Source organism: Myodes glareolus, chromosome 22, assembly GCF_982192425.1.
Source record: "Myodes glareolus chromosome 22, mMyoGla1.1, whole genome shotgun sequence".
NCBI lineage: Eukaryota > Metazoa > Chordata > Mammalia > Rodentia > Cricetidae > Myodes > Myodes glareolus.
In genome coordinates, this window is record NC_142047.1 from 18,743,118 (window position 1) to 18,756,555 (window position 13,438).

General features: G+C 46.2%; 1 long non-coding RNA gene across 1 annotated transcript; it reads left to right on the forward strand.

The window, feature by feature from the left end:
• Nucleotides 1-5,321: 5,321 nt before the first annotated feature.
• On the forward strand, nucleotides 5,322-12,125 carry LOC146890283 (uncharacterized). Its single transcript, XR_014999160.2, has 4 exons — nucleotides 5,322-5,495; nucleotides 6,685-6,788; nucleotides 7,910-7,945; nucleotides 11,120-12,125. It is a non-coding gene; the product is annotated as an uncharacterized LOC146890283 (long non-coding RNA).
• Nucleotides 12,126-13,438: the final 1,313 nt, after the last annotated feature.

The following is a 13,438-nucleotide window of genomic DNA, read 5'->3' on the forward strand; positions in this document are numbered from 1 at the left end:
CTTGTCAATTGCACCCCTTTTCCTCTCTGCCTTGAGCTGGGACTATGATTTGCCAGGGCAATTTTGCCTTCCTCAGATGCTCATGTGGGTGTTAGAGAACCGCCACCCACCCCATCCTCCCTCAGTGCCCAGCCTCAGGTCCTCTCTCCAGCTGCTCTTTTCTTGGAGATTGCATCCCAGGCCCCAGACTTCAAATTTCTCACTCAGCGGGTGTCTGAGGAAACAGGAAGTAGCCTGGAGCTCCCAGCAAGAGTGGTATAGACCCGGGGGGGGGGGCGGTGTGGAGAGGGGGAGACAGGTAATCTCTTGATGATGCAGTCAGATGGGCAAAGAGCCTTTTGGATGTAACTCATCCGCCTGGGACTGGTGCTCCGAGGTAATGATGAAGGCACACGGAGCAGACAGAGCCCTGATTAAGTATGGCCACCGAGCTTTCTCCTAGTGGGAGCGGTGGAAAAATACCATGTGTCCAGCAGGAAGTAGGTATCTCCCACCACAGCTCACCAGCTTTGTCATTTTCGATTTAATGCACCTATGTAGCAAGCCGACTCACTAGGTTTGACTGCAATTACCTTATCTTTCCTATTTTTAGTGACAGGACCAGATTATTTTAAGTGCGCTTTATAGAAAACCCTTCTTTACTGAAGTATAAAGACTGTAATAAAGACAATACAATGTTTTGAAACTGTTTTAAATCCTTCACTCAGCATTGCGTCTACAGATTTAACATGTAGGGGTTCTAATCTTACTGCTACTAATTAGAGCTTTAGTGTAATTGTGCCAACAGGGCGCTTGGCATAATAATTACTATTGAGAGACTCCGGTGGCGCAGTAACATGCCGACATAATGCAGATATGTCTACGATTACAGTGCAGTCACCTTTGGATGTTGACTCCAGTTGGATTTTAACCAAGTAAGGGGTTATTTTGCCTTTATAATAAACCTTAAAAGGCATATACATATGTATGATTTAGGTATCCATTTTTCCTCTTTGAGCCTTTTGAATATTAATTAACAGGAACTTCAGAAGGCAACAGGGACACATTTTGTTTTAAAGATCTCACAGTTTGGGACACGTGACTCTGCAAGTGGGGTTCTTACTGCTGCTGCCGAGGTGGTCCAGCTAGACCCATCGTGGTTGCTCCTGAAGTGTTTGGTGTGTGTGTGTGTGTGTGTTTGGGGGAGACACTCTAGAGCCAGATAGCTTGCCTTGTGACAAACAGGGCAAGGGGAGAGGCTGGTGGGGGGAGCCATAGAGATCTCAGAGACGGTCTGTAGAGTTATGGCCTGTGTTGAGGAACTCTGCTGGTCCCCAAGGTAGGAGACTATACAATGGCAATGGTCTGAGTTTCCTACTGATCCTTCCAAGGTTTGAAAGACGCGTCCGATAGTTGCCTATGGCACGCAGGATGTGAAAATATGTGTATGGGGGGGGCTGTCCACTGTCACCTTTTCCCAAGTAGGACACAGCTGGAACTAGGTCACTGGCAAAGGCCACTATTGTTTGTTTGTTTGTTTGTTTGTTTCAGTTTGTGGCTCCTGGGCACAGCCAGCTGAGGATAGGGCCTGTGTCCAACATGTGGCACTTCTGCCAGTCCGGCCTCTCCATGTGCTGTTAGTGGCATGTTCTTTGGCACAAATGCAGCCAGTCCCCCCAACCCCCGTATGAGTGGATGTTTTTTTTTGTATGAGTGGTTTAATTTTCAGTGCAGGTGAAAGAGTTTCTACAAAACTGATTCCTCAGTTCAATAAGTCACCAAAGAGAATCACTGGTCACTTAAAGTGCTCCACAGAGGGTTCTTTAAAATTAAAAATAAAAAAAATGTAATAAATATATTTAAAAGGTGGTATGCAGTGGCCAAGAGCCTGACCCATAACTCCGTTTTTTAGCTCCACAGCCTTGTTTTTATTGCCCCTTAGTGCCTCACTTTTAAAGTGACAGGGAACCAATTTCTGATTACAAATCAATGGGTTAGGATGTCACCCTCGGACGATGAACGGAGCTGTAAATCCTGAGTCGCCCATGAGGTTGGGAAATTGGGGGTCAGGGAGTAAAGACAATTGCTTTGTACGAGGAGGGTGGAAATGCCTGTGTTAACACGGTGTTTAAAGTCTCCATCTCTGGGGAAGACCCAGGCCGTGCCAGCAGGCAACTGCTTTCGGCCCACCAGCCCAGCGGCTGACAGGTTGTGTTGACCACGTAGGTCAGAAGTGCCTGTAAATTTTCCACTGTGCCCTGGGAGACCATGACTTTGTCCCACTGGCGAGCCCCCCGGACACACTCCACCTTGGCCACATCGTGTTAGCCAAAATACCTGCACTCTTGTCATGTAAGACACCTTTTGATGATGGCCCTTTTTTCTTTAAGCTTTTAAGGTAATCTTAGAGAAATCATCAAGCTATAAAAAGAAATCAATAAAAACAGAAAAGGTTCCCATCACCCCGAAAAAATCCATAACATTTGCATTTTAATAGAGACACTACAGGGGCAGGGCCGTCATTTTCTTTCTGATGTGTTCCTTTGATTTCCCTCGCAGCGCACAGGGCTCTTGACTTTCTTGAGAAAAGGGATTATTGAATTGTGTGTCTCCCTCAGATGTACTTGATCACTCAAGTATCTGTACTTACGAATGTTAGAGTCTGCTCAGCTGTTGTCTCTTTGGGAGCTCATCACGTCTGTCATCTTAATATTAATTGGGTTTTGTGTAGGAATCTCAAGCCCCACATTGAGTGGCTTTCAAGAGAGAAGATTATGCTCAAAGCCAGATACAAAGACAAACAAATTTAGCACCCCAATTATCATAATTGCAGAAACATTCTGTCGCAAAATAAGCAAATCTGATTAAGAGCCCTTCTACATTATCAAATATTAATCTGGTGTCTACAGTCGAACCTGGTTGAACCTAAGCGGCTTCTGATGGTTTTCTGTTTTCACAGGCTTGCAGGGGCTGAACGGGGAGACACGCTAATAGCATGAAACAGTCATGCCAGGCTGGTAAAAGGATCTCTGCTGAATGTAATCCGCTTACACTGAAAGTAGTAACAGATAGGATCACAAACCCGAAGTCAGAATTAAAACGTATCCTGCCAATGAGATGTTTTTGTGTAATTCCAACCACATGGTCACTCTGAAACATATCGTGGAGAAGCATTCTTACAATCCCGTTCATTTCAAAAAACGAGGTCAATATCTTTATGGTCGATCATCACAGTAAAAGGTCCAGCCATTCGAACCTTCCTTCCCAGGCTGTCTTGAGACCCATACAATGCTGGGAGCTGTAGCATTCCTGCTAAGCCGGAGAGTTCATTTTATTTGTAATTTTCAGCCGCTTTTAGTTTAATTGCGCAATTTCCTCAATTATTAAAGTTCACTCTGCGTGCTTAAGTTCATTAGCCATTGTCAAATGGGCAAATTACTTTGCAATTTTAATATTTGTTGGACAAAGCTGCTCTAATAGAGTCACTCTCCCCACCCAGCCTCGACGTTGCTGCAGCTCGCAGTGCAGCCGTGATAGGTGCAGGGACTGCATCAAGGGTTTCTCTTTCTTTAAAACTGTCTCCCCCTGTTCGGAACTTCAGCTGCACAGGAAGACATTTCTGTCTGTTGGTTTCAAAGGTGGAGGGCAGGGGGGAGTCCAGGAGACAGGCAGTATCATGGGTAACACTGGAGTCGCCATGAAAGCAAACGAAAAAGCACCTATGCTGGCAAAATTTCTCAGACACGAGCAACTTGCATAGGTAAGATGCAGTCATATGTTTGTATTAGCCTACAGAACCATGACTGTACCTTTCAATAACCAATAAAGCAGGCTTTCAGTCATCAATATATTTCATCACTACACTGTACATATCCTTGCATCATATATTCTAACATATGTGTGTTACATCATGTACGTGTGTATGTATGCACATTAATATGCATATTTTAATTTTTCCACAAGTTAAGTATTGACAAGATTCTCTTTCTCCCTCTCTCACACACACTGACACACACACACACACACACACACACACACTACACTACACTGAGCTATTTAAAGTATGTGTATGCAGGCTGTACTTAAACATACATGCTTACCCTTGTAACAGAAACACAATTTTCTACTTGCTTCGCCCCTTGCATTTCTGAGGCCGCTGTGCCCCTTCACAGATCTCATTTGATTAATGATGATGGGCTTGCTCCCCGGCAGTGCTGCCCCATCCTCGGGGGATGCTGATTGTTGAAATGCACCAGTATCGCTAATCTGAAAACAAGTGTCCCCACCTGCTGCCAACTGTGTGCCCTGTGCACAGACTCAACTCCAAAATGTCTGGGTCCTGAGACTTCCGGCCCTAGAGGACAAAACCCTGGCAGCATGGCTTATCTCCCCAATAATTAGGCTTGTGTTTCTGCTTTATTAACTCCAATACAACAGCGCCCTGCCCTCTGTCACCAAGGAGACTAATAGACGACAGTCACTCTGATTTGGAAGCCATACAAATTAAATGACTGAAGAGAGAGGAAGCGAAGTTAAGGCAAATGGTGTAAAGATAAGGCAGTCAATCATTTACATACGGGTTTTTCAAACGTTAAGCGGGTGTGTGTGGGGGGGTGGGGCTTGTTTTTTCCATGTGTCAGTGCAACAGTGTTAAAACAAATCATCCCCACTTCCCCATTCAAGCTCAGTGACAAGGAATTCCCAAAATGATGTCGGGAGTAATTGATGGCCTTCGTCTAAAGCCAGGGTCACCTTTCCTTCTTCGAAAGACCATGCCTTTTTACTTTTCCTAAGAAGAGGATTCTCTGGTTGGTGTGGGCGTGTGTCCATGTGCACAGTATCCCATAAGTAGTCAACAGGTCCCCATCTTCATTACTGCCTCCCCTCGGGCAGATTTGTTATGCGTTTTTTTTAACCTTGTGGCTTTCCTTACCGGGGTGGAGGGGATCACACACCTTATATACAATGAAAATTACCTAAGGAAAGAAATAAAATTGAAATGGTGAGGGGGGGGCGGCGCCCAACCACTCCGATTTCCATCCATTTTCTATGGAGCTGGAACAGTATGTTTAGTGATACGATTGAAGGAGTCACATTAACTCTGGCTACGTAGCTGCCGGGTTTGGAGAAAGCGGACGGGATGTGATTGTCTCCATGCCGAAATACCAAGGCAGTGAGAAGATAATTTGAAATGAAGTTAAAACTGAAGCGACACCAAGCTTCTCCTGCGTGTGTCAAAACAATCACAGTTTCCCCTTTCTTTCCTTTCCCCCCTTTTCACTCCGATGACACTGGCTCACACTGGGGGTGGAGACCTGCCTTCTCGCCAACCGCAATCCTCGGCTAATTTTAGATTTGAGATGATTCTGTTTGAAAGACAGCTCTAAAGTTTGATCCCCAAATCAGCTTCTGGAGATTCCGGATAGAGGTTGCCAGGTTGGCAATACTGTGCAAGCCTCAGACATCGCTATGACTCACAGACCGGCGGTTTTATTTTCCACGCTGACAATGTTCAGGTATGAATAGCATACTTGGTAATAAGTGACACTGGGTTGCAAAAAAAAGAATATCTTTGAACTTTAGCTTAAAAGAAGTGGGAACAGATGTAGAGAGGCATCAAATGTTAAACAGTATACTGAATCATCGCAAATGGAGCCACTGTGTCAGGTGACAAGTTTTGAAAGTCGTTAGTGTTAGTGTCTGTCTGTGCGCTATCTAAGCGTGTAGCGATAGTTCATGATTTATAGAAACAAAGCAGTAAATATGGATTGCGACCATTAATATTATCCCCATGTGCACAGATGTAATAACCAAACGTCCTTGTTGGAAACCAGAACAAGAACTCAGCCTTGTGCTTTGGTACAAAAGGTGGTCGGTTGGGTTTCTTCTCCAGGCTTCAAAGGTTTAAGCAGCATTGCTGGAAAAGAAGTTTGAAGTTACCCTGCTCAAGACAGTACAGCTGTGTGCTCTCTACAGAAGGGGGGGGATGGTAAAAGCCGAATAAATGGGGCGGGAGGGGGGAGCAGAGGGAAAGTCTTTAGAGTTCAACCCACCCCTGCGTCATCAGTCAGTTAGGAGTAGGGTCTGCAGTGGCCCCCGGCTCTGCCGTTTCTTCCCATTCTACCATGCCAGCCATGTTTATGCTGATAGAGAAGATGTCAATTAGTTGTATTTATCCCTTCTGGGCCCATTTAATCCCCTCCGTTTTTTACTCCCATCAAATCCATTATCCCAAACAAAGCTACATATGTCTTGTTGGAGATGCATTCAGACTGGCCTTGTTTACATTGAGAAGACGAATTTTATGGCAACATCAAATGCATAGTGAAACCTCACCAATGGAGCCACTTGGCATAGTGAATCCATCCTATCGGCACCTTCTATCTGACTTGCTCCATCGCTGTTTAACTTGGTCCTTAAACCCTGGTTCTCCCCCACAGTCACAATTTTACATTTATGATCATGTGTTTCCAACAGTCACAAAACACAGCCCTGTCTTAAAGCAGCCAAGGGCTTTTTCTTTCTTTTCTTGAAAAGGTCTTGATTTTCCTCCTAACAAAATTCAGGGTTTATTTATTTATATATTTTAGCCCAATTTTAAAAAATGAAAAGAAAAGAAGGAGGAGAAGAAGGAGAAGAAAGACTCCCTTGTTTGTTTAGAAAGAAAATCTTAGGTGTTCTTCTTACTTACATTTTTTTTTTCAGAACTTCTTTGTCTTCCCAAGCAAGTTGGCTGCTAATATGGAAGTTGCACAAGTGATCTGATCAGAAAGTGCAGACCTGTGCTAGCTGGCAAGGACACTGTGAGGGTGAGGATATGTGTGTTTGAAACTCCTGGCTTCACAAGAAAAAAAAAATCATCGTATGATAAACGCTAACATCTAGGCCTGAACATACACCACCAAAACGAATGACACAGACTAAAGAAAATCACTACTTAATTCCACAAACATTGCTGCAGCCCAGGAATGGCAGGCGCGCACACACACGCACACACACACACACACACACACACACACACACACACACACACACACACACACACACACACACCAAAAAAGAAAACATCAGAATCAGGCCCTTTAAGTGGTCCCCTCCCCAGCGACAGTCCCACATAAGGATCATAACGTGCGGCGCATCGCCATCTGCTGGCGGCGGTGCATCGGCAAAAGCACCGTGCATTGCAGGGGCCTCTGTAAGTCACGTGTAGGGGATCAGCACCTTCCTTCTTTGGGGTTCCAGCTGCAGACCAGCCCTTTCCTGCACAAAACCAGAAAAAGCTGGCGAACGACGCTGAGCAGGAAAGAAAACTGCGCAGGAGAAGCTGTGTCCCAAGACCTGTTGGGCGTGTAAACAAGGGGAGATGGATAGGTTTGCAGGCCGTCCCCAGAGATCTCGCCCAGGTTTCCAGCACTAAAGAAGAGGGATTTCACTCCGTGCAAGCACAGAAGTACCTCTCCCCTTCTTTCTGTCTGTCAGCGCCGTACCCGCAGGCCTGTCTTCACATCCCACTCCGTGCTCTGGAGTGGTTGAGCAGTTCCCGGAGACCGCCTTGGGCTCTAGGCTGTTGCTCCCTAGCTGGAGGGAGGGTACACCGGGATGCCTTTCCCTGCCAGTTCATGACCCTGCAGGGCGGTCTTTCCTAAGGGTAGAATCTGAGGCCCAGGGGACTCAACACTCATGCTCTCAAGGGTCCCCCATTCAGGAACTCTTCACAGATAAATGGGAAAAGACTTACAAGGACCAGCAGATTGTCTATCTAAAAAAAGCTCCCCCCCTCCCCGCCCGGTGACCGCTAGTGACACCTTGGGTGCGCTAGCTTTTTAAAGGCCCCTGTGTAGGGGTGGCAGGCTCTTAGCATTTTCATCTTGCCCTTTCAGAGCGGTGGTCTCCCTCCTAAGGTCTCTTTTTCTCCAACTCTCCCTCACAGCATAGACCGGCGTGGGTGCTGCACTTAGAAGCAAAGGTGAGCGCAGCTCCATTCCCAACTTCCAGGGGCCCTTTGCTCCGACCCTGTTCTCTGGGCCTTGGTGGAAGGTTGGGTTTGATGATGGGATAACTAATTTCCACTTTCGCACTGCACTCAGTTGCTCCCCATCTTTCCCCCAACCGCGCAGAATTCTCAGAAAGGAATACAAGGACTTGAGCAGCTAAGTTTGCCCGAGAAGACAAGTCATGCAAGCAAATTTGAATTTCAGGAAAAAAAAAAAGCCAAGGTGTTTTGTTGCCACATAAATGTCCTTCCTTTCTGTTTTTTTTTCCTTCTTTGTCTCTTTTCTTTCCTCCCTTCCCGTTTTTGCCTCCCTCTCTGTCTTTCTCTCTTCCTCTCTCCCTTCCCTCCCTCTTCCTCCCATTTCTCTTCTGTGCCCCCTCTTCCTCTTTCCCTTTCTGTCTTCCTTCTCTTCCTCTGTTTGTCCTGGCGTCCCTCTACCCTCTTCCCGCTTTTCTTCCTTTTCTTTCCCACCTTATCTCCATTTCTCTGTCACTCTCTTCCTCTCTCCCTTCCTTCTTCATCCCCTCTCTCCTTGTTTCCTGCTTTCTTCCTTTGTTTATTTTCTAAACTCGGTGCCCCATCAGGGCCCTCTAATACAAGTCTTTAGATAGGAACCAAAATTGACAGAGACAAAGTAATTTGCCCTGATACATGGCGGGGTCAAGGCGGCAGAACCAGAAATTAGCTCTCTAAATTCAGACTGGGTTTTGGTCACCCATATAACCTCTTCTTCCTCAGGACAGCCCACAGGGTGGGGCATCCAGTCACTGAGCCAGGCCTTAGAGAATCATCCCAGGTACCAAGAACTTTCAAACAAAATGACACTCATTGTAAGTCCCCACCCCGTTCATCTATAAACAACCCTGCCAGAGTAGATTGTTACGTAGCATACCCTCTTTGGGTGGTCCCCGAACTTTTCTTTTTCTTTTCCTGTGACCATTGCTTCAGTTGTTTTAAAGATTTTTCTGTCAAGTGCTCCTCTCGAGGGGCAAAATGGGCCATAGCAACAAGAAGTTCCAGGGAAGGGCTGGGTCTTTTAGACCCACATCCCAAAGGTTCAGGCGTGGATCGCCATACAGGGCTGCCCCTGTTCTGCCCAACAGAAGAGCAGGTATGGTGTATGGCTGCTGTGTGCGAGAGCTGTGCTTTCTCATTCGCCAGGAAGAAGAGCAAGTGAGGGGATGGGGAGGTGATTAAGGCCCTGTCTCCCTCACTCTCTTTCTCCCATCTTTCCTTAATCTCTCTCCATGTGTCAGTCTTAACTTGCTTCTGTGAGAAGAAGCAAAATTAGCAAGGGGTGGGGCAGAGTCAGAGGGCTGGAGAGCACAGGCTGCCTTTGCAGAGTCTTGTGTGGGCCGGGTCTTGTTTCCTGAGATGGGACTTCTGCTTGCATCCCTGACTCCCTCACCGCAGGTACCATGCCCTGGAGTGCTTATAGCACTTGGTCAATGGGCTCTGCAACCCTGCAGCTGAGATGTCTCCCTCTGAGATGTCTTCCGGTCACTTGGGCCATCCTGGGAACTTTCCCTCTGTGTAGCGACTTTATCTCTTTTCATATTCCATTTCAAGAGGTTATTGGCCAAGTTTGGACTTAACCAACACTGCAGGCAGGACTGGGCAACTGTTAACTATTTAGTGACTAAGAATTAAAGAACTCTTAATTGGAAGCGACTTAATTGGAACAATTTGACCAAGTTGACTATTAGGGCTCGAAAACTAGAAAACTCTTTCTTAGTGCCGTTGGTTAACACTGGGAAGACCCTGCTGTGCATGTTGCTCTTTGCATTCAGCCCTTCCTGGACAGGACTTCAGTCCCACTTTACAGAGGAGTAAACTGAGGCTTCAGGAAACTTAGCAACTGGGATGATCAAAGTGCTACTAAGAAGGGAGACAGGACTGGAAAGTCTTTCGTTACCAAAACACACACACTTTCAATGGCTTCTGAGTAGAAAGTGTAAACTGCGATTCACTTTGGAGTATTTTCTGTTGTGGTTTCAGTAGTGTTGGAATGAAACTCGGGGTCTTGCATATAACAGGAAAAGACTTTACCACTGAGCTATCCCCAGCCTCACTTGCGGCAGATATCTCAATCACTCCCCTAGAATTTAGTGCAGCCGTTCGACCATTGGGCCAATTTTAGGGATGCAGATTATGAGGCGCCGAGATTAAGTGAAAGGGTGGGGACTTCAGCCACCAATTTGTACATCCTGCTGGATTTATGGAGACTGTTGGTGTCTCCCCTGGTCAAATGTGTAATAAAACCCCAGCTAGTACACGACCTCTGTCTCTGTCTCTCTTTCTTTGTCTTTTCTAGTCCTCGTCATTCTTTCTTCTGTGATCTACAAACACCACACCACATACACACACACACACACACATACACACACACACACACACATACACACACATACACACACACACATACACACACATACACACACATACACACACATATACACACACACACATACACACACATACACACATACACACACATACACACACACATATACACATATACACAAACACACAGACACATACACACATATACACACACATACACACACATATACACACACACACACATACACACACATACACACACACATACACACACATACACACACATATACACATATACACAAACACACAGACACATACACAAGTACAGGGGAGAAGAAAGACAGAAGGATGGCTACTGGATAGTCAGACAGTCAGATAGAATACATTAAAATTCTTCATCAATCAGAACGTCTTGCAGATGCAATTTCTGGAACTTTCCATCGAGTTTGCAGGTAAGCAACAGCAGCGTTGCATTTCAGGTTAAAGACACTGAATCCATGGATGCTGAGGACTGGATTCTGAGCTCCAAGCTCTCATAATAACCTCAGACTGGCCGGCTAAGTGGCCACCCTTAGGGCCAGAGTGTACCATAATCAAAGCTCACGGCCACCACCACGAGCACAGTGACAGAGAGAAAACAGTCACCTTCACAGAACTTTTCAAATCAGGACATTTTCTATGGGGAGAGACAACGAGACAAGGGAAAGGAGGTCCATGCTTTAAAAACAACTCCCCAAAATACCTCACCCATATTATGACTATTTGTTTGTTCCCTGTTATCTTCCTCATTTTTTCTGATTTCAGATGACTCGCTGCCACCCACCTGGGGTCTCTACACACTGCGGGGACACCAATCCTGGGAGGAGGTGATAGCCGATACCTTCTCTGTAGAGACTGATGCCTGACAGAAAATCTCAGGAAAAGGTCCAACATCTTTCTCATTGGCTTTCAGAGCCAGGGGACAGCTAACAGTCTGCCAGAGACGGTCATATCCAGTCTGGTGGAGTCCACTCAGGAGATCTATCCCTGTGGCCAAGCTCCTCACTCTCCCGGTTTCTGCAACCCTGGTGATTTCTGGTAAGCATTCCCAGCTACCCATCTTCCATCAGGTTCCTAGAGGTCCTTCCTGGAGCAAACCTGAGCCCCAAGTCAGTCACTCAACTCCAGTGACTGGGTAAGAAAGGTAGAGGGGACCATTTTCTCATCCTGGAGAGACCCAGACATGCTGCCTTGTGGACTATGGGACCGGATTCACTGCACACTGCTTCGGATGCCGCCACCCTGTTCTCTCGTCTGTCAGGTGGAGATACTTAAACATATATCACTGGGAATTTCTGGGACAAATAGAGGCAGTCACCCACAACAAGCCTGCACAGAGCCTGAGAGCCAGGGTCATTGAACAATTTCTAAAAATAGACGGAAAGTGTTTTCGGCGTTGTGGACCATGTAGTGTTGACTCCAACTGCTTAGCTGCGTTTTAGCCTGGAAGCAGCCACAGGCCATATGGGAATGAATCATATGAGGGTGTTCTAATAAATCTTTATTCACAGGAACAAGTGGTAGAGCTGGCTCTTGGCTTGTAGCTTCCTGATACTTGTTTGTTAATGTGACTAATAGCTGAATGTCAACAGCATTTATGACAGGTCCCATGTGACTGAGCTGGGACACAGGAAGAATTGTGAACAAATAAGAAGCTATGGTCTCTGTCCTGAAAGGACGAGATGAAGGGAGGCATCTTGTCAGAGCCTTATATGGAGGCCCACTCTACACAAAAGAGATAAGAAATTAAAAGCTATAAAATCTGGTGTTACATGTTGTCAACTATCCGGGGAGAGAATAAGACCACTACCACATTTTGAGACAAATTTGATGCACGCTTTATTTAACTACTGGCCAGGATCCTCCCAGGGTTCTTAGGAAATGGTGATGAGTCACATTGTGCAGAGGCTTATACAGGCAAACTCGCAAGGCCACTGTATCCCCCTCAGGTCCAATCAGGGTCAAGCATACATCCTGACGTGTTTCCTGCCCACACACTTCCTGTCTATGCGATCAACACATAGGGTGTAGTTGAGTCAAACAAACTTGTTTAGAGAAGGGAAAGCATGTGGGCTTGTTGTCTCCCATAAACAATAGCTCCCAGCATTTCAGGAACCATCTCTCCGTGAGCAAGGGGCTTACAGGTTAGAGGCATTTTTGTTTCATGCCTCTCTTAGATGCAGTAATTACAACTTAAAAACATAGCTTTGGCTCTTATAACGTGTCATCGGAATTACTTACCTTTGTATTGTAATATCCCAACTTCACCCTAGGAAAGCAAGTCAGAAACTCTTTCTACTTGCCTGAATGTTAGATTATTTCTATTTTTTGAGACAAACACAAGTGGGTACCACTATGCTGCGCTGAAACTGACTAGGGTGCCTCTGGAGAAGCTAGATCGATGGATAGGAAAGTCGGGGCTCCTGGTCTGCTCTCTGCCAGCTTGCCCAAGTCAGTGCTGGGACGGTCAGAATAGCAGCTTTGCTGTGTTTGGAGAGGGCTCTTGAATTCAACCCGGGACTTGAAGATGAAGAAGACTGAGAGACTGACTATGAAAATCCCAAGTCGAACACAGCAACCACAACCCCATGATGGAACTCCACAGATATCCAACACTGCAAAGCGCGAGAGGTGTGTCGAAGACCACCTACCACCCGTCTGCCTGTCTATCATCTCTCTGTCTGTCTGCCTGCCTATCTGCTTTCATCTATCTTTCTCAACTAGACTTCAAGGTCAGTGAGGTCAATTACACACAAGTAGCTAAGCAGCTGCTTCACTGAGCCCATCCTCCTCTGAGCCGAGCTGGCCCCTATTTGGTTTGATGGGAGGCCAATCGGATATTTTCCAGGCTCACTCATCTCTTCCTGTTAGAGCTACTGCTGACCATGTCATGTCAGCATTTCCTGGACATACGTGTTAAGAAACCACAAATGTAAATTAAGGGTGGAGCTCACACCCACTCCGGGACCGTCCGCAGAAGCTCCACGGAAGGCACGGCGTGGCTGTCTGGCTGAGACCACAGTTAGACACTTGACTCGTTTGTCACCCTGACTTACACTCAACTTTTGGTATTTACCAAGGTCA